The 15,148-nt window shown below is 39.6% G+C and overlaps 1 protein-coding gene across 2 annotated transcripts in view; it reads left to right on the top strand.

Moving 5' to 3' along the window:
- The first annotated feature begins 1,298 nt into the window (after nt 1-1,298).
- LOC107381814 (monocarboxylate transporter 2) overlaps nt 1,299-15,148 on the top strand; it is a 27,383-nt gene continuing 13,533 nt past the window's right edge. The window contains exons 1-2 of one of the 2 annotated variants that reach the window (XM_015953702.3): nt 1,299-1,508; nt 15,130-15,148. The exon at nt 15,130-15,148 is cut by the window's right edge and continues 227 nt beyond it. The gene's annotated coding sequence lies outside the window, so the exon portion shown is untranslated. Of the gene's footprint in view, nt 1,509-14,818; nt 14,946-15,129 lie in introns of those variants that run through there. The other variant, XM_015953710.3, reaches the window with a different exon arrangement.

The raw sequence follows: 15,148 nt of genomic DNA, 5'->3' as shown, positions 1-15,148 counted from the left end.
GTCTGACGAGAGAGCAAAGAGACCACAGACTCGTGCGTATCATTTTATCTCTCTCTCCACATTGGAAAATCTAAATGGTTTATTGTCATAAGATTAGTATGGGTTAAATTTATCAGCTTGATAATAAAACCCCTTCGCGGTGAGCTTTCCCTTCAGGTAACCCTGGATGGGAAAATGAAAATACCTAACAAAATCCACCTCTGAATGGCTGAAGAACAACAAAATGAAGACTTTGGAGTGGCCAAGTCCAAGTCCTGACCTGAATCCTATTGAGATGCTATAGCAGGACCTTAAAAAGGCGGTTCATGCTAGAAAACCCTCAAATAAAGCTGAATTACAACATTTTTGCAAAGATGAGTGGGCAAAAATTCCTCCAGAGCGCTGTAAAAGACTCGTAGCAAGTTATCACAAATGGTTGATTGCAGTTATTGCTGCTAAGGGAGGACCAACAATTTATTAGGTTCAGGGGGCAATTACTTTTTCACACAGGGCAATGTAGGTTTGGATTTTGTTCTCTCCCTAAATAATAAAAACCATCATTTGAAAACTGCATCTTGTGTTTACTTGTGTTATCTTTGACTAATGGTTAAATGTGTTTGATGATCAGAAACATTTTGTGTGACAAACATGCAAAAGAATAAGAAATCAGGAAGGGGGCAAATATTTTTTCACACCACTGTAAGTAAAGTTTATTTATATAGCAAAGTGCTTCACATAGATCAACTAAATTAATCATAAAGTCATAAAATGATCATAAAATCAAAACAACAAAATAAAGAAAAATGATCAATGAAAAAATCAATAAAATCAGAAAACAAATTATTTAAAAGTTTTAAAGAAAAGGGCAAAGTAATAAAATGATCATAAGTCGCCCTACAAAAAAATCATAAAACAACAAAAAGTGTATTAAAAAGTAATTTTTACAGATGAACAAATAAGATTTTAGCAAGAGCAGCATTAAATAAAAGGATCTTCAGCTGCTTTTAAAGGTGAGCAGACTGTCAGTAGGCCTATGGATACAGGAAGTTCATTTGAAAGTAAATTATGTAATTTAAAAATAGCTTAGCTGCTGCATTCAAAGGTTAAAGAGCTAAGACTGAATGTTGCACCCTGAACTTGCCCACAGGTCTCTGAGACTAACGCAACCCTTAAACACTTTAAAACACTTCCGCTCAGCAGAGATGCCACGTGCTCCAAATCAGAGCACGTACCATTTATTTCTAATGGATTCAGCATTCTTCCTTCCTTCTGCTCCTCGCTACAAACTCCAGGACCAGGATCAGGGTGGATGAATCACAGACACGAGAAGTTTTCACACCGGATCAGCGCCGCCCTCCGCAACGCGCGCGCAGCCGCGTCGCACCACGCCGCGCCTGTGCCTGAGCGCCTCTCAGGAAATTCAAACACACAGACGTCCACTCCACGGGCACACGCATCTTCCACTCCAAGGTCAGCGAGCCCACCAGCAGCTGGACCTCTAATAAAGCGGACGCTCCGTCACCTTAAAGGTAAAGTCAGTTAGTCTTTTTATATTGTGGCGGACAGAAAGAGACCCCCGCTGCTGGCGATCAGCGAGATCGTCCGAGAATCGGGCATTGGGACGCCGGAATGAGCCGGCGATGACTAAGAACTGCAGTGAATTAGGAGAAAACATTTTGTACAGTTTGTGTCCTCCTTGTCAGAGGGCTGGAGGCATGTAGGGATGCGTTCGGCGGCTTTGAGGGAGAGAGGGAATGTGTGTCTCTTCCCCTTTACGGATTATTTCAGCCCTAAATTCTGAAGCAGCAGCTCTGAGCTCACAGGGCCTGGGATCTGAGACCGGCTTCATCCGGTCCCTATCCCTACATCAGCAGCATCATCATATGATTAAGCTGCAGCGCTGAGGAGGCACCGCATCATTGTCAGTGACAGCTGTTAGACCTCTAAATATAGCTAATTATGTAAAAAGTAAGAGTAATCAAATTAGGGTTAACCTCATAAAATGTTGAGATGGAAATGTGTTCATTACAACAGGTTGCTCTCTGGATCTGGCTGTCATGGTCACATCTTTATTTCATGTTACTGGTGACTGAACAAAGATTACAAACGTTTCTTTGGAATGTTTTATATAGTTTTTAAAAATAAACATGCTAAAGAAGTTTGTTCTTGTTATTGTAAAAGTGAAAGTTCCTCTGAATAGGATTTCTGTGGGAACAATGTATTATTTTACACCTGTTTCTGAACAGCCTCAATCTGGAAAAACAGAGATTAGTTTATGAATGAAAGCAAGTGAAATGGTAAACGGCCTGTATTCATACAATATCTGAGTCCTAGAACACAACACCCCACCCCTCCACCTGACCCCCACTCCTCCATGGCGCTTTGCAACACAGGCAGTTTACTACAGGCTTTAGTTTAGATGCTAAGATAAATGATCTCATAATTTTATATAGGCCCATTTCAGTGTGACGTCACCCCCCACCCCACCCCCCGCCCCCCAGCCCTGGAGGGCAAGAAGCCTGCACCTCCCCGTTGACCACAGTTGTGTTTATCTGTTAGTTGTCAATAAACAGAGCTAAACAGCAGCAAAATAGAATCTATTAGCATGGTTAACACACGTAGAGCTGTAGGCTACACAAGTAAAAGAAGGACAGTAAAGTGAAATTGTACAGGTTTCCAGCTGATAAAATACACCAAGGCTATTCAGTACTCGAAGGTGCAGCCAGCACGTTTTAGTTTTAACCCTGCTTCAACACATCTGCTGTCAATCAGTAGGTGATTAACAAGCTTCTGCAGAGCCTGATGAGCTGCTGCACTGGTGATTCAACCACTGAATCTAGTGTGTTGGAGCAGAGAAACCACTAAAACGTGCTGCATATCGGCCCTCGAGGCCCGGAGTTGAAAAGCCATAATAAAAACCAAAGGTAATGGTTCACTGCCATTTCTAGTGGATAAACCACGACCCACATGGTGGCAGACAAAGTCTCGTGACAGAATAAAAACATTAAATATCTGCCCCACATGTCCAGAAACAAACAAGTCATAGCCATCTAATGACTTATGTTCTTTTAATATATAATTATAAGCGACCACAGCTCTGGATAATAGCTGGAGAAGGGGGTTCTTGCCGTCCAGCTGGTGTGGATGTATGCAGTTACCCAGATGTAAACAATACCTTTCTATGGGTCTATGAATACACTCATTATGTTTATCTTATGGCTCTGTACCAGTTTATAAAACATCATTTGCATGGATTTCTATGAAATGTTATGATTACTGTTGTTTTAGGAAGGGATTCCTGCTGGTAGCACAGTTGTCATACAGTGAGATGGTTGCAGGTTTGAAACCCAGCAGCAGCTTTTCTGCATGAAGTTAGGATGTTTTCCATGCATGTGTGGGTTTTAACAGGCACTCTGGTTTCCCCCTATAGGCCAGTAACATGCTAGTTTAGATGGGGACTAAATTGTCTCTAGATGTGAATGAATGAGTGAGTGTGGACATGATTCTTTGTCCCCGTGATGGATTGGAGACGTGTCCAAGGTGTCCCTCGCCTCTTACCTGACTGCTGGATGTAGGCACCAGGTCCCCACACCTCTACCGATGGAAAATATGTTGAAAATAACGAGGAAGGATTTTTTTAACACAATAGAAACGCTTTAGAACTGGTCCCAAACAAACTAGCAGTTAGCTCTTCTGTTCAGGCAGAAGTAGTTTCTGTTTTTCCAAACTGAGGTTGTTCAAACAGCTGTCTAACAGGTAAGATATTTACTGTTCATAACATTTTCACAGAAACAGCTACTGGCAGCTGTAAACCATGACTGAGTGAGCTTTATGGCTTTAGACATCTCTTTGAGAGGTGTGGTGGCGACATCTTCACCAGAGCACAGGAGCTAGCTGGAAACCTGAGCCTTGCTAGCAATACATCAAATGTTTCTTCTGTTCCATGCTGTATGCTACAATATCCTGTCAATTGTGCCCAACGATATAAATATTATTGTTACTATTAGTGTTACTTAATGAAAAAGCGGCCCTGTGGTCAAAAGATGCAACAACAGGATAAACGCTGATCTATCATCCACGTGTAAGTATCCTTAACAATCATTGGTTTAAAGTGCCTACACCTTCTGTTTTTCATTGGAACATCAGTATTTTTCAAGCTACGGGCAACAACGTCACAATTTTATTTGTAATTTGTAAGAGTGACTAAAATAAGGACTTTAACCTTTCAAAACCAAATCTGCACACAGCAACATGTGAAGACAGACCAAATGAGACGGCGTCATTAAAGGGGCGGGGACTCTGCTTGTCAGTCCTTTCTGTCAAATTAAAACAGGATTACATAGATAACACAGCTGAACAGATATAAGGTGAACTGATTTACAGCAGTGTACATCAAACAGATGTATGTTATGGAGGCGGTGACTTTTAATTTAGATTTAAATGCACTCATTATGCAGCACGTTCCAAGCCAAGGGTGCTGAGTGGACACGTCTCTTACCAAAGTCAGTATGCAAATGGAACAGAAAGCAACATGTGCTCTTGCAGACAAAGACAATAATAACCAGAACCTCTCTTTTCTAAAAGGGAACATAAACAGGAAGGCAACAGATCGAGGATTCCCTTATTTATAAAGCTGAGAGCAGGCCATCCTGTCAGAGATTATAACGCTCTACGGAGAGTCAGATGTTCACATTTCATGCCAGACAGTTATTAAAATTCTGCTAATTTTATGTTATACTACTAACAACATCCATTTTGAAAGGTCCTGTGTTGGCTCTTTTGGATGATTTTACAATAACTGAATTAGAAATAATTCTTGTTTTTAGGGTTTTATCCAAATGTAAGAAAAACAAGTTATTGTTATTCTGCTCATAACTAAATGTTATTCCAATGTGTTTAATTATGAATTACTTAACAGCATCAAGTCTGATTTAATACTTTTGCCGCTTTTCAAAAATTGCATAATCTGCATTTGGAAACTAATCTTCAATAATTTATTTTGCATTTCTCTTGAATTTTTCAAGTTATGTATTACATACATGTTGCTATTTAGTTAAAGCTGGATACACAACGCTTGTGGAAATCAGTGTACTTAGAAACCTCTGACCTCCATGATGCAGCAGAAAGAAGACTTCTGATTGGCTGTTGAATGTAGGAGTTGTTGGCATACTTCATGGAAAGTTGAAGCAGACTCTTTAAATCAAGGCTCGTGTCCAAGAATAGGCTTGAGGGCTTTAAAGGGTCTGACATTTCAGAGGAAAAGGCATTGCAGACTTAATGCCTTTTACAGGAAGACCACTGGTGTTGTCTTTTTTTGGTGTGCTAGCAGCTTTCAGAGGAAGCTGCTGTTTCTCTTGCAGAGTGTCACTGTCCTGTTAGGTGTGAGTAAAGTGTGCTTTAGTTGACCTCTAATAAGTTGCTAATTGTGTTAATTATGAACTATTTGTGAAACAACATGAGCAGTGTTGCTTTGAGGTGACCTCCAAGCTAATCCAGCGTTGCCATAACTTAAAAGCAAATCATTAGATATAGATGGGTGGTGGTAGTGGCGCTGGATGGGTGTGTGTGCGTGTGTGTGTGTGTGTGTGTGTGTGTGTGTGTGTGTGTGTGGTGGGGTGGGGGGGCTGCTTCTACAAGTTTTGCTTTGTAAAAGTCACAAAGCAGTCACAAAGCTTACAGTACCCATTTGAGGAACCATTAAAGATGCAATGGCAAATCTGCAAAAGGAGCTAGCTAAGAAATTTTTTCATGCCTTTTAACAACATTTGCACATAGTACAGCTATGAACATATTGTGCCTAAAAAAAAGAAACAGATTAGTCAAGTGGTTCTCTATCATTTGTCTAAAACCTTCAGCCAATAACACGGCCCGGTCCGAAACCAACACCTGGACCATCCGGTTGTCAGTCTCACCAAATCGCCACACTTCCGTGGGTCCTCCACTCATTACACATTCGTGCATTTTGGAACAGAACACCACTGGTGTGAGAGGTTCTGCGCTTAATAATATCATAGAAGGGGAAACAGTCGGCTGCTAAAGCTTCAACTATAGGACAAACTACCAGAGTCCCAAAAAGAAAAACATAATTTGAAGTCACGAACAACAAAAGACCTTTGGATAATGAAAATGGCGGTGGTAATGTGCGTTCCCATGTCAGGCAGACGTGGCCCAGGGATAATAGCCGACGCGAAGGGTCAGATTTCTGTGACTGTGTTTGCTTGAAAGCTAGCTTGTTTTGCCTTTGCAGCTTTAGACAACCAATCAAATGCAAGTTTTAAAGACACCAATGATGTGAGTTGAGTCACAGTTGCATTTTCTCAAGTTTAGCTACATCTTTTTTCCATAATTTCTATCTCACCTTTATGTGTGTTTACATTTCGATGATATGCTCTTGTTGTCCAAAAATGTTAATTTCTGGCTCTCAAAACCGATGTTTTAATGTTTTTTAGCTGAACTTGAAGTTAGTGTTCATCTTTATACATTCTATACAGATGACACTGTTTTTGTTCCATCTTTGATTAAAATAAAGGTGTATATTGGCAAGAATCTGGCTATACAAAATATATAACAGTTCAAGGGAAACAATGCCACAATACAGGGGCAGGGCTGCCAACACTGAGCGTGAGACACACGCATTTGATCCTCTTCACATGCTCTCATGCCACACCTCCAGTATCTAATAGCTATGCCCATCAGTGAACGAGGTGAGATATCTCAAATGTTTTTATTATTATTATTATTGTTGTTGTTGTTGTTATTACTTGAGGGTTATCTGAAAGCAGAACTGGTATCTGAGCTATTATTAAACTGATAAGATATTTGCCTTTTTGGCATCCTGCTGATGCATAAAGGCTCTTTTGTATTGGTGGCACATGCACACATAAACACAAAGAGTTATATTGTTGGTCTGTTTTAGTTCCCTAAACGAGATTTCCTCATGCAATTTGACAGATTTGATGCATGAAACTGAATCCTCTCAACCAAAGTGAAGGAAGTTGTTATTCATGTCAGTTATTCTGAGCCAAGATAGAGCTAGATATAGTTTTCATGCTTCGTGTGTTCACCATGAGGTTACTGTTTCTGAAACAGAAAGAATACCGTCGTGTTGATCAATTGAACCGTGTGAAATATGACTTTTTTAGGAGTTGTAATTAATTGTGATTTGTGATCTCAGCAATTCTGATATCCTCGTCTAACATTCTTAAAGAGTAACCAAACCCCCAAATATTTTTTTGCATATAAACTGTATAATTGGGTCTTTATAAATGCAACATTTCTGTTTCTGTACATTTTTTGACATGTTTGTGTAAACTTGATTAAATCTAGAATCTAGGTCTAAAATGTCTTAGTGCTGCTCCGTGGCAGAACAGCGGCTACTGCATTTTAAACTTGTGATTGACCGGGGCTGGAACAATTTCACTTCATCGGCACAGTCTCCTCCCACTCCCTCTCCCTCCCAGGATGAAAATTCCCCACACTTGACCATGCTACTCTGTGCCTCCTGGCAACGCCCACTTTCATAGCATTTTTCAAATCTTGGCTAAGGGTGGAGTTACGTTTTCTGATGGTGTGCAGTCCCTCTTTAAGTGGACACACTTTACTCATATTTGAATACATTTGCAGTGGTCTCTAGTAGGAATGAAAGCCTTGTAAGTGGTACTCTGGGGAAAAAAAAGCTCCAGTGCGCCTGTTTGAGGACTGAAAATTCAGCAGGAAGAGAAAGTACCTTCAGACGGCAGGATTTGGAATCTTATTTCCTGATGTTTTGACATCTCAACATGAATTGGCTAACAGCAAAACAACTCTACCACTGACTGCTCTGCTACACCGAAGTTTTATCTCCGCAAATAACAAGGCTGGAGGAGTTCTGCTGTGTGGTGGAGTTGCTAATGCTAATGGTTAGCTTCTACTAGCCAAGATGTTCTCTGCTGTTTCCTGGATGCTAAACCAACAACAGCCTTCCCTGTCGCCAGTCAAGATGGGTAAGTCTATGAATGTTCAGTGACAGTGTGACGTAGATCTGTCAGGATTTTCATATCCTAGACTTTCACCGTCTATTTTATATCAGAAGCTAATGAAGGAGACAGGTGTAGGAGACTATTTTCATGTTCAGCCTGCATGAAAAACTTAGAGTTGCTGATATATTTAGAAATAGTCATAAAAAAATGGTTTTCAGTGAAGTTGACCATAAACACCACACATGGCAGGAATATCTAATAAGATAATCTTTAGAGACATTATGAGAATAGGGCATTCTTAAGATGGTTGGAAGGTGGGTAGAAAAATCAACATAAAAATGTTGCTGTGTGTATTGTGCCTAAGGGTATACAGTAATCCCTCGCTACTTCGCGGTTCGTTCATCGCGGATTCGCTGCTTCGCGGATTTTTTCTTTGGAGCATTTTTCAGGGGGAATTCGTAGATTCGCGGTATTTTTCACTGATTCGCGTCATTTTTCTATGCAAAATATCAAAAAATTCTTGTTTTTTTCATCAATTTCATCATAAAATGCACTTTTTGTAATAAAACTAAAAAAAACCAAGTAAAATTTTTTTTTCTTGAGTTTTACCCACAAAAAGAGAATGTGATCATACGATAATTCAATATAGTACTGTATGTCAGACAGGTCGGCTGGATTCGGGAGCTGAGCTTGTAGGGAGCGTGGTTTCACAGACGCGGAAGTGATAAGCGTCGGTGAAACGCCGGCTGATCTAGGAAACCCCCGAGCGTTCGAGCGTCATCGAAGTGACACGGAAATGCCGGGCTTTCCAGAAGTAAGTAAGATAACTTACTATGAGCTGATAGTTCGTTGGATTGATCGGTAGGTTGGAAACTCTGATCATGAATCTGAAGAAACGATGACTGAGTGGTGAGCTGGAAAGGCGACTTCCATTGATAGCCGCGGTTTGTGACGTAGGTGCGACGTGGAGGGAATCCCCGCGAGGGGCATGCTGGGAGTCCCTACTTCGCGGATTTTCACCTATCGCGGCCAGGTCTGGAACGCATCTACCGCGATAAACGAGGGATTACTGTATAATAAAGAACCTTTGAATAATTATTTCCCACAATCCTGATGCATATTGCAGGGAGAAAACTGTTGAAAACATTGAAACACATGTACAATGAACACAAGCAGGAGTAGAGGGAATGTCAGAGGTTTTAGGTTTCACCCAAACATGGCTGCAGGTGCATTTTTTCAGACTCAGTGAAGCTTTCAGTGTGAACAGGCGTTCAGAGACTCCCGACTACTGCCCTCAAGTAGAATAAGCTAATGGCTGTTTATGATGACACATGTGACATCATCACAATAGTCCAACACCTTCATGATAATTGGCCAAGAAGACGACATGGAACTGTAAAATATCTGAATTTATTTAAATTTTGTTTCAATATTAGCTATTTCCCAACATAGCTGGCACTGCCAAAGCTAAATAGTGAAGTGTTGACATTGTAATGACTGAACAGTGACTTTGCTTCACTTCTGGTGTACTTTTAGTCTATTATAAACAAGCTCCTTTACCAAGGACCCTTCTTTCTGTTTAACTCAGTCTGCTGCTGTTTTATAATCAGTTTATTAGAAACTTCATATTTAAACTCATCAACATAAGCTGCTTACGGGTTCTGAGGAAACACAGAGAATTGTTGTCATGTTCAATCAATCAAAATCCACATCTCCTCTCAGAGCTGCAGTGGACAGCCTGTAATCTGATTAGCATGGATTAGATTCACTATGTGGAACTCTGCGGGGAAAAAATACATAATCTCTAACTTTGATTAAAGGGGCAATACAAGTAGTTCATAGCCAGGATTAGATGCTGGTTTGGTGGACACATTTAGCTCGTGATTATTTATTGAATTTATGCAACAATAAAATAGCAGAGAAAGGCAACAGAAATTACTGTAAAACTTCAGATTTGATTTTAATGATGATTATCCCCTTGTTTAATTCTTTATGCATAAGTGATTGTTTTTAAATCCTCCCTGGGACCCTGCTTTTCCATAACAGGGTAATATTTTATTCTTGTCCATACTTTTTAGTTGTTTCCCTGCTCCAACACACCTGATTCAATGGTTGAATCACCTGTTCAACAGGTCATCAAGCTCTGCAGAATCCTGTTAATCACACTGATTCTAATCAGGTGAGCTCTAGAATAGACACCTCTTAAATATGTAGATAGGGGCCTTCAATGATCATGGTTGGAAACCCAACAACTGGGTTTTAATTATGAAAATAAAAAAAAAGTTTGTTAAATTTTTTTATTACTAGAAACATTTTAAACTTTATCTTTTTTTTAATAATAAATATTAGGGATAAACTGGTGAGAATCCAGCTTTCTTCCTAAGTCATCTATAGGTATTTAGCCCTTACGAGAGCTAATAAGAAATTAAATAACTTCTATTTTTGTTAAATTCTAACATATAAATGTTATGCACGTTAAAGCTACATCTGGTGATTTCTAGTTTTAATTTATAATGAACCAAATGATTTTAATTGGCAGAATAATAATGTTTTACTCCAACTGATGGTGAACAAGGTAAAGGCATGATTTATGGATATAATGGAGTATCATATTTAGATACATCTGCTGCACTTTTATTAAGAACCGTGGTTGCAGCTTTACACCTTATTAGGTGAAATTGTGTGTTTAGTGCAGCTATAACCAAGGTTGCTGCTCCTCAGTGGTCAAAGCCTGTTCAAAGAGATTTATTTGTTGTTTCAGATAAATAAAATATTAAAACTATTTTTCTCACTAAATGCTTGTCCAAAATTGCTCATCACCCCAACCCAAAGGTGAAAAGCAGGCTATAGGAAGCCCAAGTCTCCTCCATTTCTGGTCGGCCCATGGGTCCCCGGAAGAACGAAAAAATGAAAGCAAGTCAACGGGGCTAAAAACACTATTTTCTAATCCGCTTTGCCTTACGCCCTGGATCACACATATGTTGTACTGCAATTTAAATGAAAAGTAATGATGGGTGTTTCGACCAGGCCAGTCACGTACTTTGAGATTTATCAGCTTGTAAAAGTTTGTAATTAGCATGACTACAAACCAGAAATCGGCACATCGCATTGATGTCACCACATAATCTCCTCTCCCCTAGCATAGCTGCTTCTTACCAAATGACTAGATTTATGGTGGGTCTTTCCTCCTCTGGGAAGTTTGTTGAACTTACAGCCCTTTTCTCTCAGTTTTCTCTGTGTCTGGTTCGATGACGTCACTTTCGTGAAACGCATTTGTCGTCCTGAACTTATTTTCACACAAAACCTAAAATAGTGTTTTCCCCTGTTCAAGAATTAGCGCATTCTTGGAATCAAAATGTGTCTTTAAAGTTCACAGACATCATGTGTGAAATCCAAGGCACAAAACAAGTGGAATTAAAAAGTAGCGTTTTTAGCCCCATTGATTTGCATTCATTTTTTCGTTCTTCCGGGGAACCGTGATGCGGAGGTAGATGGGCGTGACTTAGGCTCCCCATACTGTTTTTGCCTGAGTCTGTTTGTAGTGCTTTGAATCACTAGACAGGATCTAATGAAATACTCAAAGTAATTGTTTAATGTGCATCTACTTGTGCCTTTGGAGTCAACCACGGCCATCTGAGCATATTGATAATGATCTACACGTGTGTTAGTACCTGAGAGGCATTCACAGCACACACTCTTGAATGTTTATAGATCAAATATAAATAACTAAAGGTGTAAAACTCCATCCTGTGTAAGATGGTCTTAGTTTAGCAGAGAGGCAGTGGGTCATATGCTGACGTTTATGAATGTTTATACATAAACAAAACAAATGTGTATTTGTAAACTCGTTTAACTTTACAAAGTTGTTCTTGACCCAGATTTCAGTTCCAGACATGGCTTCCTGCTTCTTAGAAGACTAGCCGGTAATGCTTTTCTACAACACAGTCTAATGAATCAACAGTTAGGAATGTGATCAGTAGTGTTTCCTGAAGCTCTGAGTCATTCACACACACTAAAAAGACCAGAGTCATCATAACTTGGATATTTTACATCCTTAAAAAGAAACTTGAACATTTCTGATCAGGTTTCATTTTCTAAGATTTAGGTTTTGGGTGTGTTTAACCTTTTTTAGGGCCAACGTCTATACTTAGACACTTCCACTCACATCATAAATTATGTCAGAGTGCCTTTCACAGACTCTTGGAATTAGAGGAATTCTCCCGACCAATCATCAGAGATCACGCTGGTCACAGTTCACGCCATGGCACCGTTTGACCAATTAGCATGGGGCCAAATATTGGTGAAAACTGCCTTCCTGCAGCTCGGTCTCCTCTCGTGTCTACAGTCGGATCTCTAAAACTAACAATGCTAGGTTTATGGAACTCTCGCATCACAAGGTCGACTAGTTGTGCTAAACAAGGATATAAGTGTTGTAAATATTAGTCAATTAAACTGGTGAAATCATAGCATGAAAATCGAAGCTGCAATATTTGACCATGTGCCCTGAACAAGTAAATTAAAGTATTTATATTTTTAGGTAAAATCTGTTGTTTTTAGACATAATGTTCATAATCATGGTAACAGTAATTATAACAGTTATAATATTACATTTATTTTGCAGTAAGATTTGCAGTTATTGTGCCAGCCAATCTCGCCATCAGTGATGATGATGAACAGGAGAAAGATGACATTGAGGCAGATACTCAAATATATAATATTGTAAAATTTTCTAATAATCCATATTTGATCAGAAATTATATCGGTTATTCAATAACTTTTCAAAAATATTCTACAGTATTGTATATTTTAAAATAGTTGTTAAATATTCTGTGTCATTATACAGTGACAAATCCAAAATAACTTGTTTTTTTACTTTAGGATTTCTGTCACCAGACATAAATATTTTTGTAAATTATAACAACAGCAGAATATTTTTGTTAAATACCACAATAACACCCTGAGGTTAAAAAAAATAAAAATAAAACACCTCCTTCCCTATGAAGGGTTAAACCAGGCTAAGTTGGTACTAAGGGGCCCAAAGTGGGACCAGAACATCCTCTTCACACCATTACATCACATAGACCAGTGATACAGGATGCAGGATGGATCAATTCATTTATTTTGTGGGCACTCACCTGCCCATTCTCCTTTGACTAGTACTGCTGCTCACTGGACATTGTGGTTGTTTTTGGACCAATAACGTAAACCTGATCTACTGGATTCAAACCCCACTAGATCAGACCTGCCTGACTACTATCATGTTTTGTTAAAAATCCTCTGAATGTCCTGTCGTCTACATTCTGATGCTCAGTTAGAACTTCAGCAACTTCACTGTTCCTAATTACTTAAATGCATTTGCCTGATGACATCTGGAATAATATATAAAATCCCACAAAGTCCAAAAAAGAAACCCAGTCACATCGCAGGTGGAACCTTTCCCACAGAGAAGACGATGCTCGGTTTAAAAACATGACCCTCGGTGGCTCTATTACAGGTTGAATATGGAACACAAACTCCAAAGCGACATTGTGTGTGGGGATTGTCATTGCAACAAGAACAAGGTTTCCAGCCGTTGGGATACCAGGTTTTCTGCCAGTGTGTGAATTATTTATTTATTGCAGTCTTCACCTAAACGCACTTTGGTTTTAGATATTTTATGATCGCTCGTAGAAGGATAACCACATATTCTGGGCTTAGAAGCAGCAGCTTGACTTGCCGAGTCCGCCATTTTCCACAGTGCCAGCCTCGCTGTGCCGAGCGGACTGTTTAACAACCTGCAACGGTGCGCTCTATTGGTTGATGTAAACATAAATCCACTGATGTGCCTTCAAAATAAATATTTTATTATTTTTTTAATTAAAATATAGCTTTGGGAATACTGTACTTTCATTATGTAAACCTCCAAACACCCTGTGGAGGTTTCATTTATAAAAAATATATAATTTTTTATAGAATTGTTCCATATTCAGCTTTTAAACTCACTTGTAACTCACCTTTCCCACACGCAGTAATTACTTCACTGTCAAAGTTACTAAATTGTCTCCAACTGTGTTCATCTCTAATAGTGATGAACCTATTTGTGTTTCTGGGTGGGTAAAATAATGATTTTACAGGAGAATGATTGCTCATGTGAAGTGAAAATGTGTGTTGTCAGTCAACTGTTCAGCAGCCAAAGAAGATATACGTCTACTTTCTAATGTTAATGTGAAGTTATCTTTGAATCTGATCAGTTTCTGCAGACCTTTTTGTGTGTGTGATGAGGATGTGTTTATCCTGTACACACACCACCAACTGATTTCCACGTTTCTGTCATTTGACTACTTTATGTAATAAGTTTCCATTACCTGAAAGTCAAGGTGTGAGCTCACGGTGAACAGTGGGTGGGGCGTGTCAGGTTTCTCAGGTAAAGTGAGTTCAAGTCTCCTAGAAGAGAGGGAATTGACTCTCTCTCTCTCTCTCTCTCTCTCTCTCTCTCTCTCTGTCTCTCTCTCTCTCTCTCTCTCTCTCTCTCTCTCTCTCTCTCTCTGTCTCTCTCTCTCTCTCTCTCTCTCTCTCTCTCTCTCTCTCTCTGTCTCTCTCTCTCTCTCTCTCTCTCTCTCTCTCTCTCTCTCTCTCTCTCTCTCTCTCTGTCTCTCTCTCTCTCTCTCTCTCTCTCTCTCTGTCTCTCTCTCTCTCTCTCTGTCTCTCTCTCTCTCTCTCTCTCTCTCTGTCTCTCTCTCTCTCTCTCTCTCTGTCTCTCTCTCTCTCTCTCTCTCTCTCTCTCTCTCTCTGTCTCTCTCTCTCTGTCTCTCTCTCTCTCTCTCTCTCTCTCTCTCTCTCTGTGTGTGTGCATGTGTGTGTGTGCGTGTGTGTGTGTGTGTGTGTGTGTGTGTGTGTGTGTGTGTGTGTGTGTGTGTGTGTGTGTTTGCACACTCTTGTTCCGGGATATAAAGTTCTGGTATGTCACTCTGCTGCTGGCAGCGGTTACTACCAGCTCTGTGTGTGTACTGTCAACAGAAGCGTTAACTGGTGACTTTTGCATACATTCTCTCTAATGATTTCTATAGACAGCATGTTGGTTTAATTATTTCCAACCTAAAAGCTTTAGAAAAAAGATTCAAACCTTTTAAAGAATAAAAACGATTGCCTTTTACAGAGTTCAGAAAACGTGTTTCCTCCTAATTTTCTGCTTTACTTTTTGTTCTCTTTGCAGTGAATCATCAGCACAGAGG

This window comes from Nothobranchius furzeri, chromosome 1 (genome assembly GCF_043380555.1).
Source record: "Nothobranchius furzeri strain GRZ-AD chromosome 1, NfurGRZ-RIMD1, whole genome shotgun sequence".
NCBI classification, from domain to species: Eukaryota; Metazoa; Chordata; class Actinopteri; order Cyprinodontiformes; family Nothobranchiidae; genus Nothobranchius; species Nothobranchius furzeri.
The sequence above is the reverse complement of the archived record's forward strand: the minus strand, read 5'-3'. Positions and strand labels throughout refer to the sequence as shown.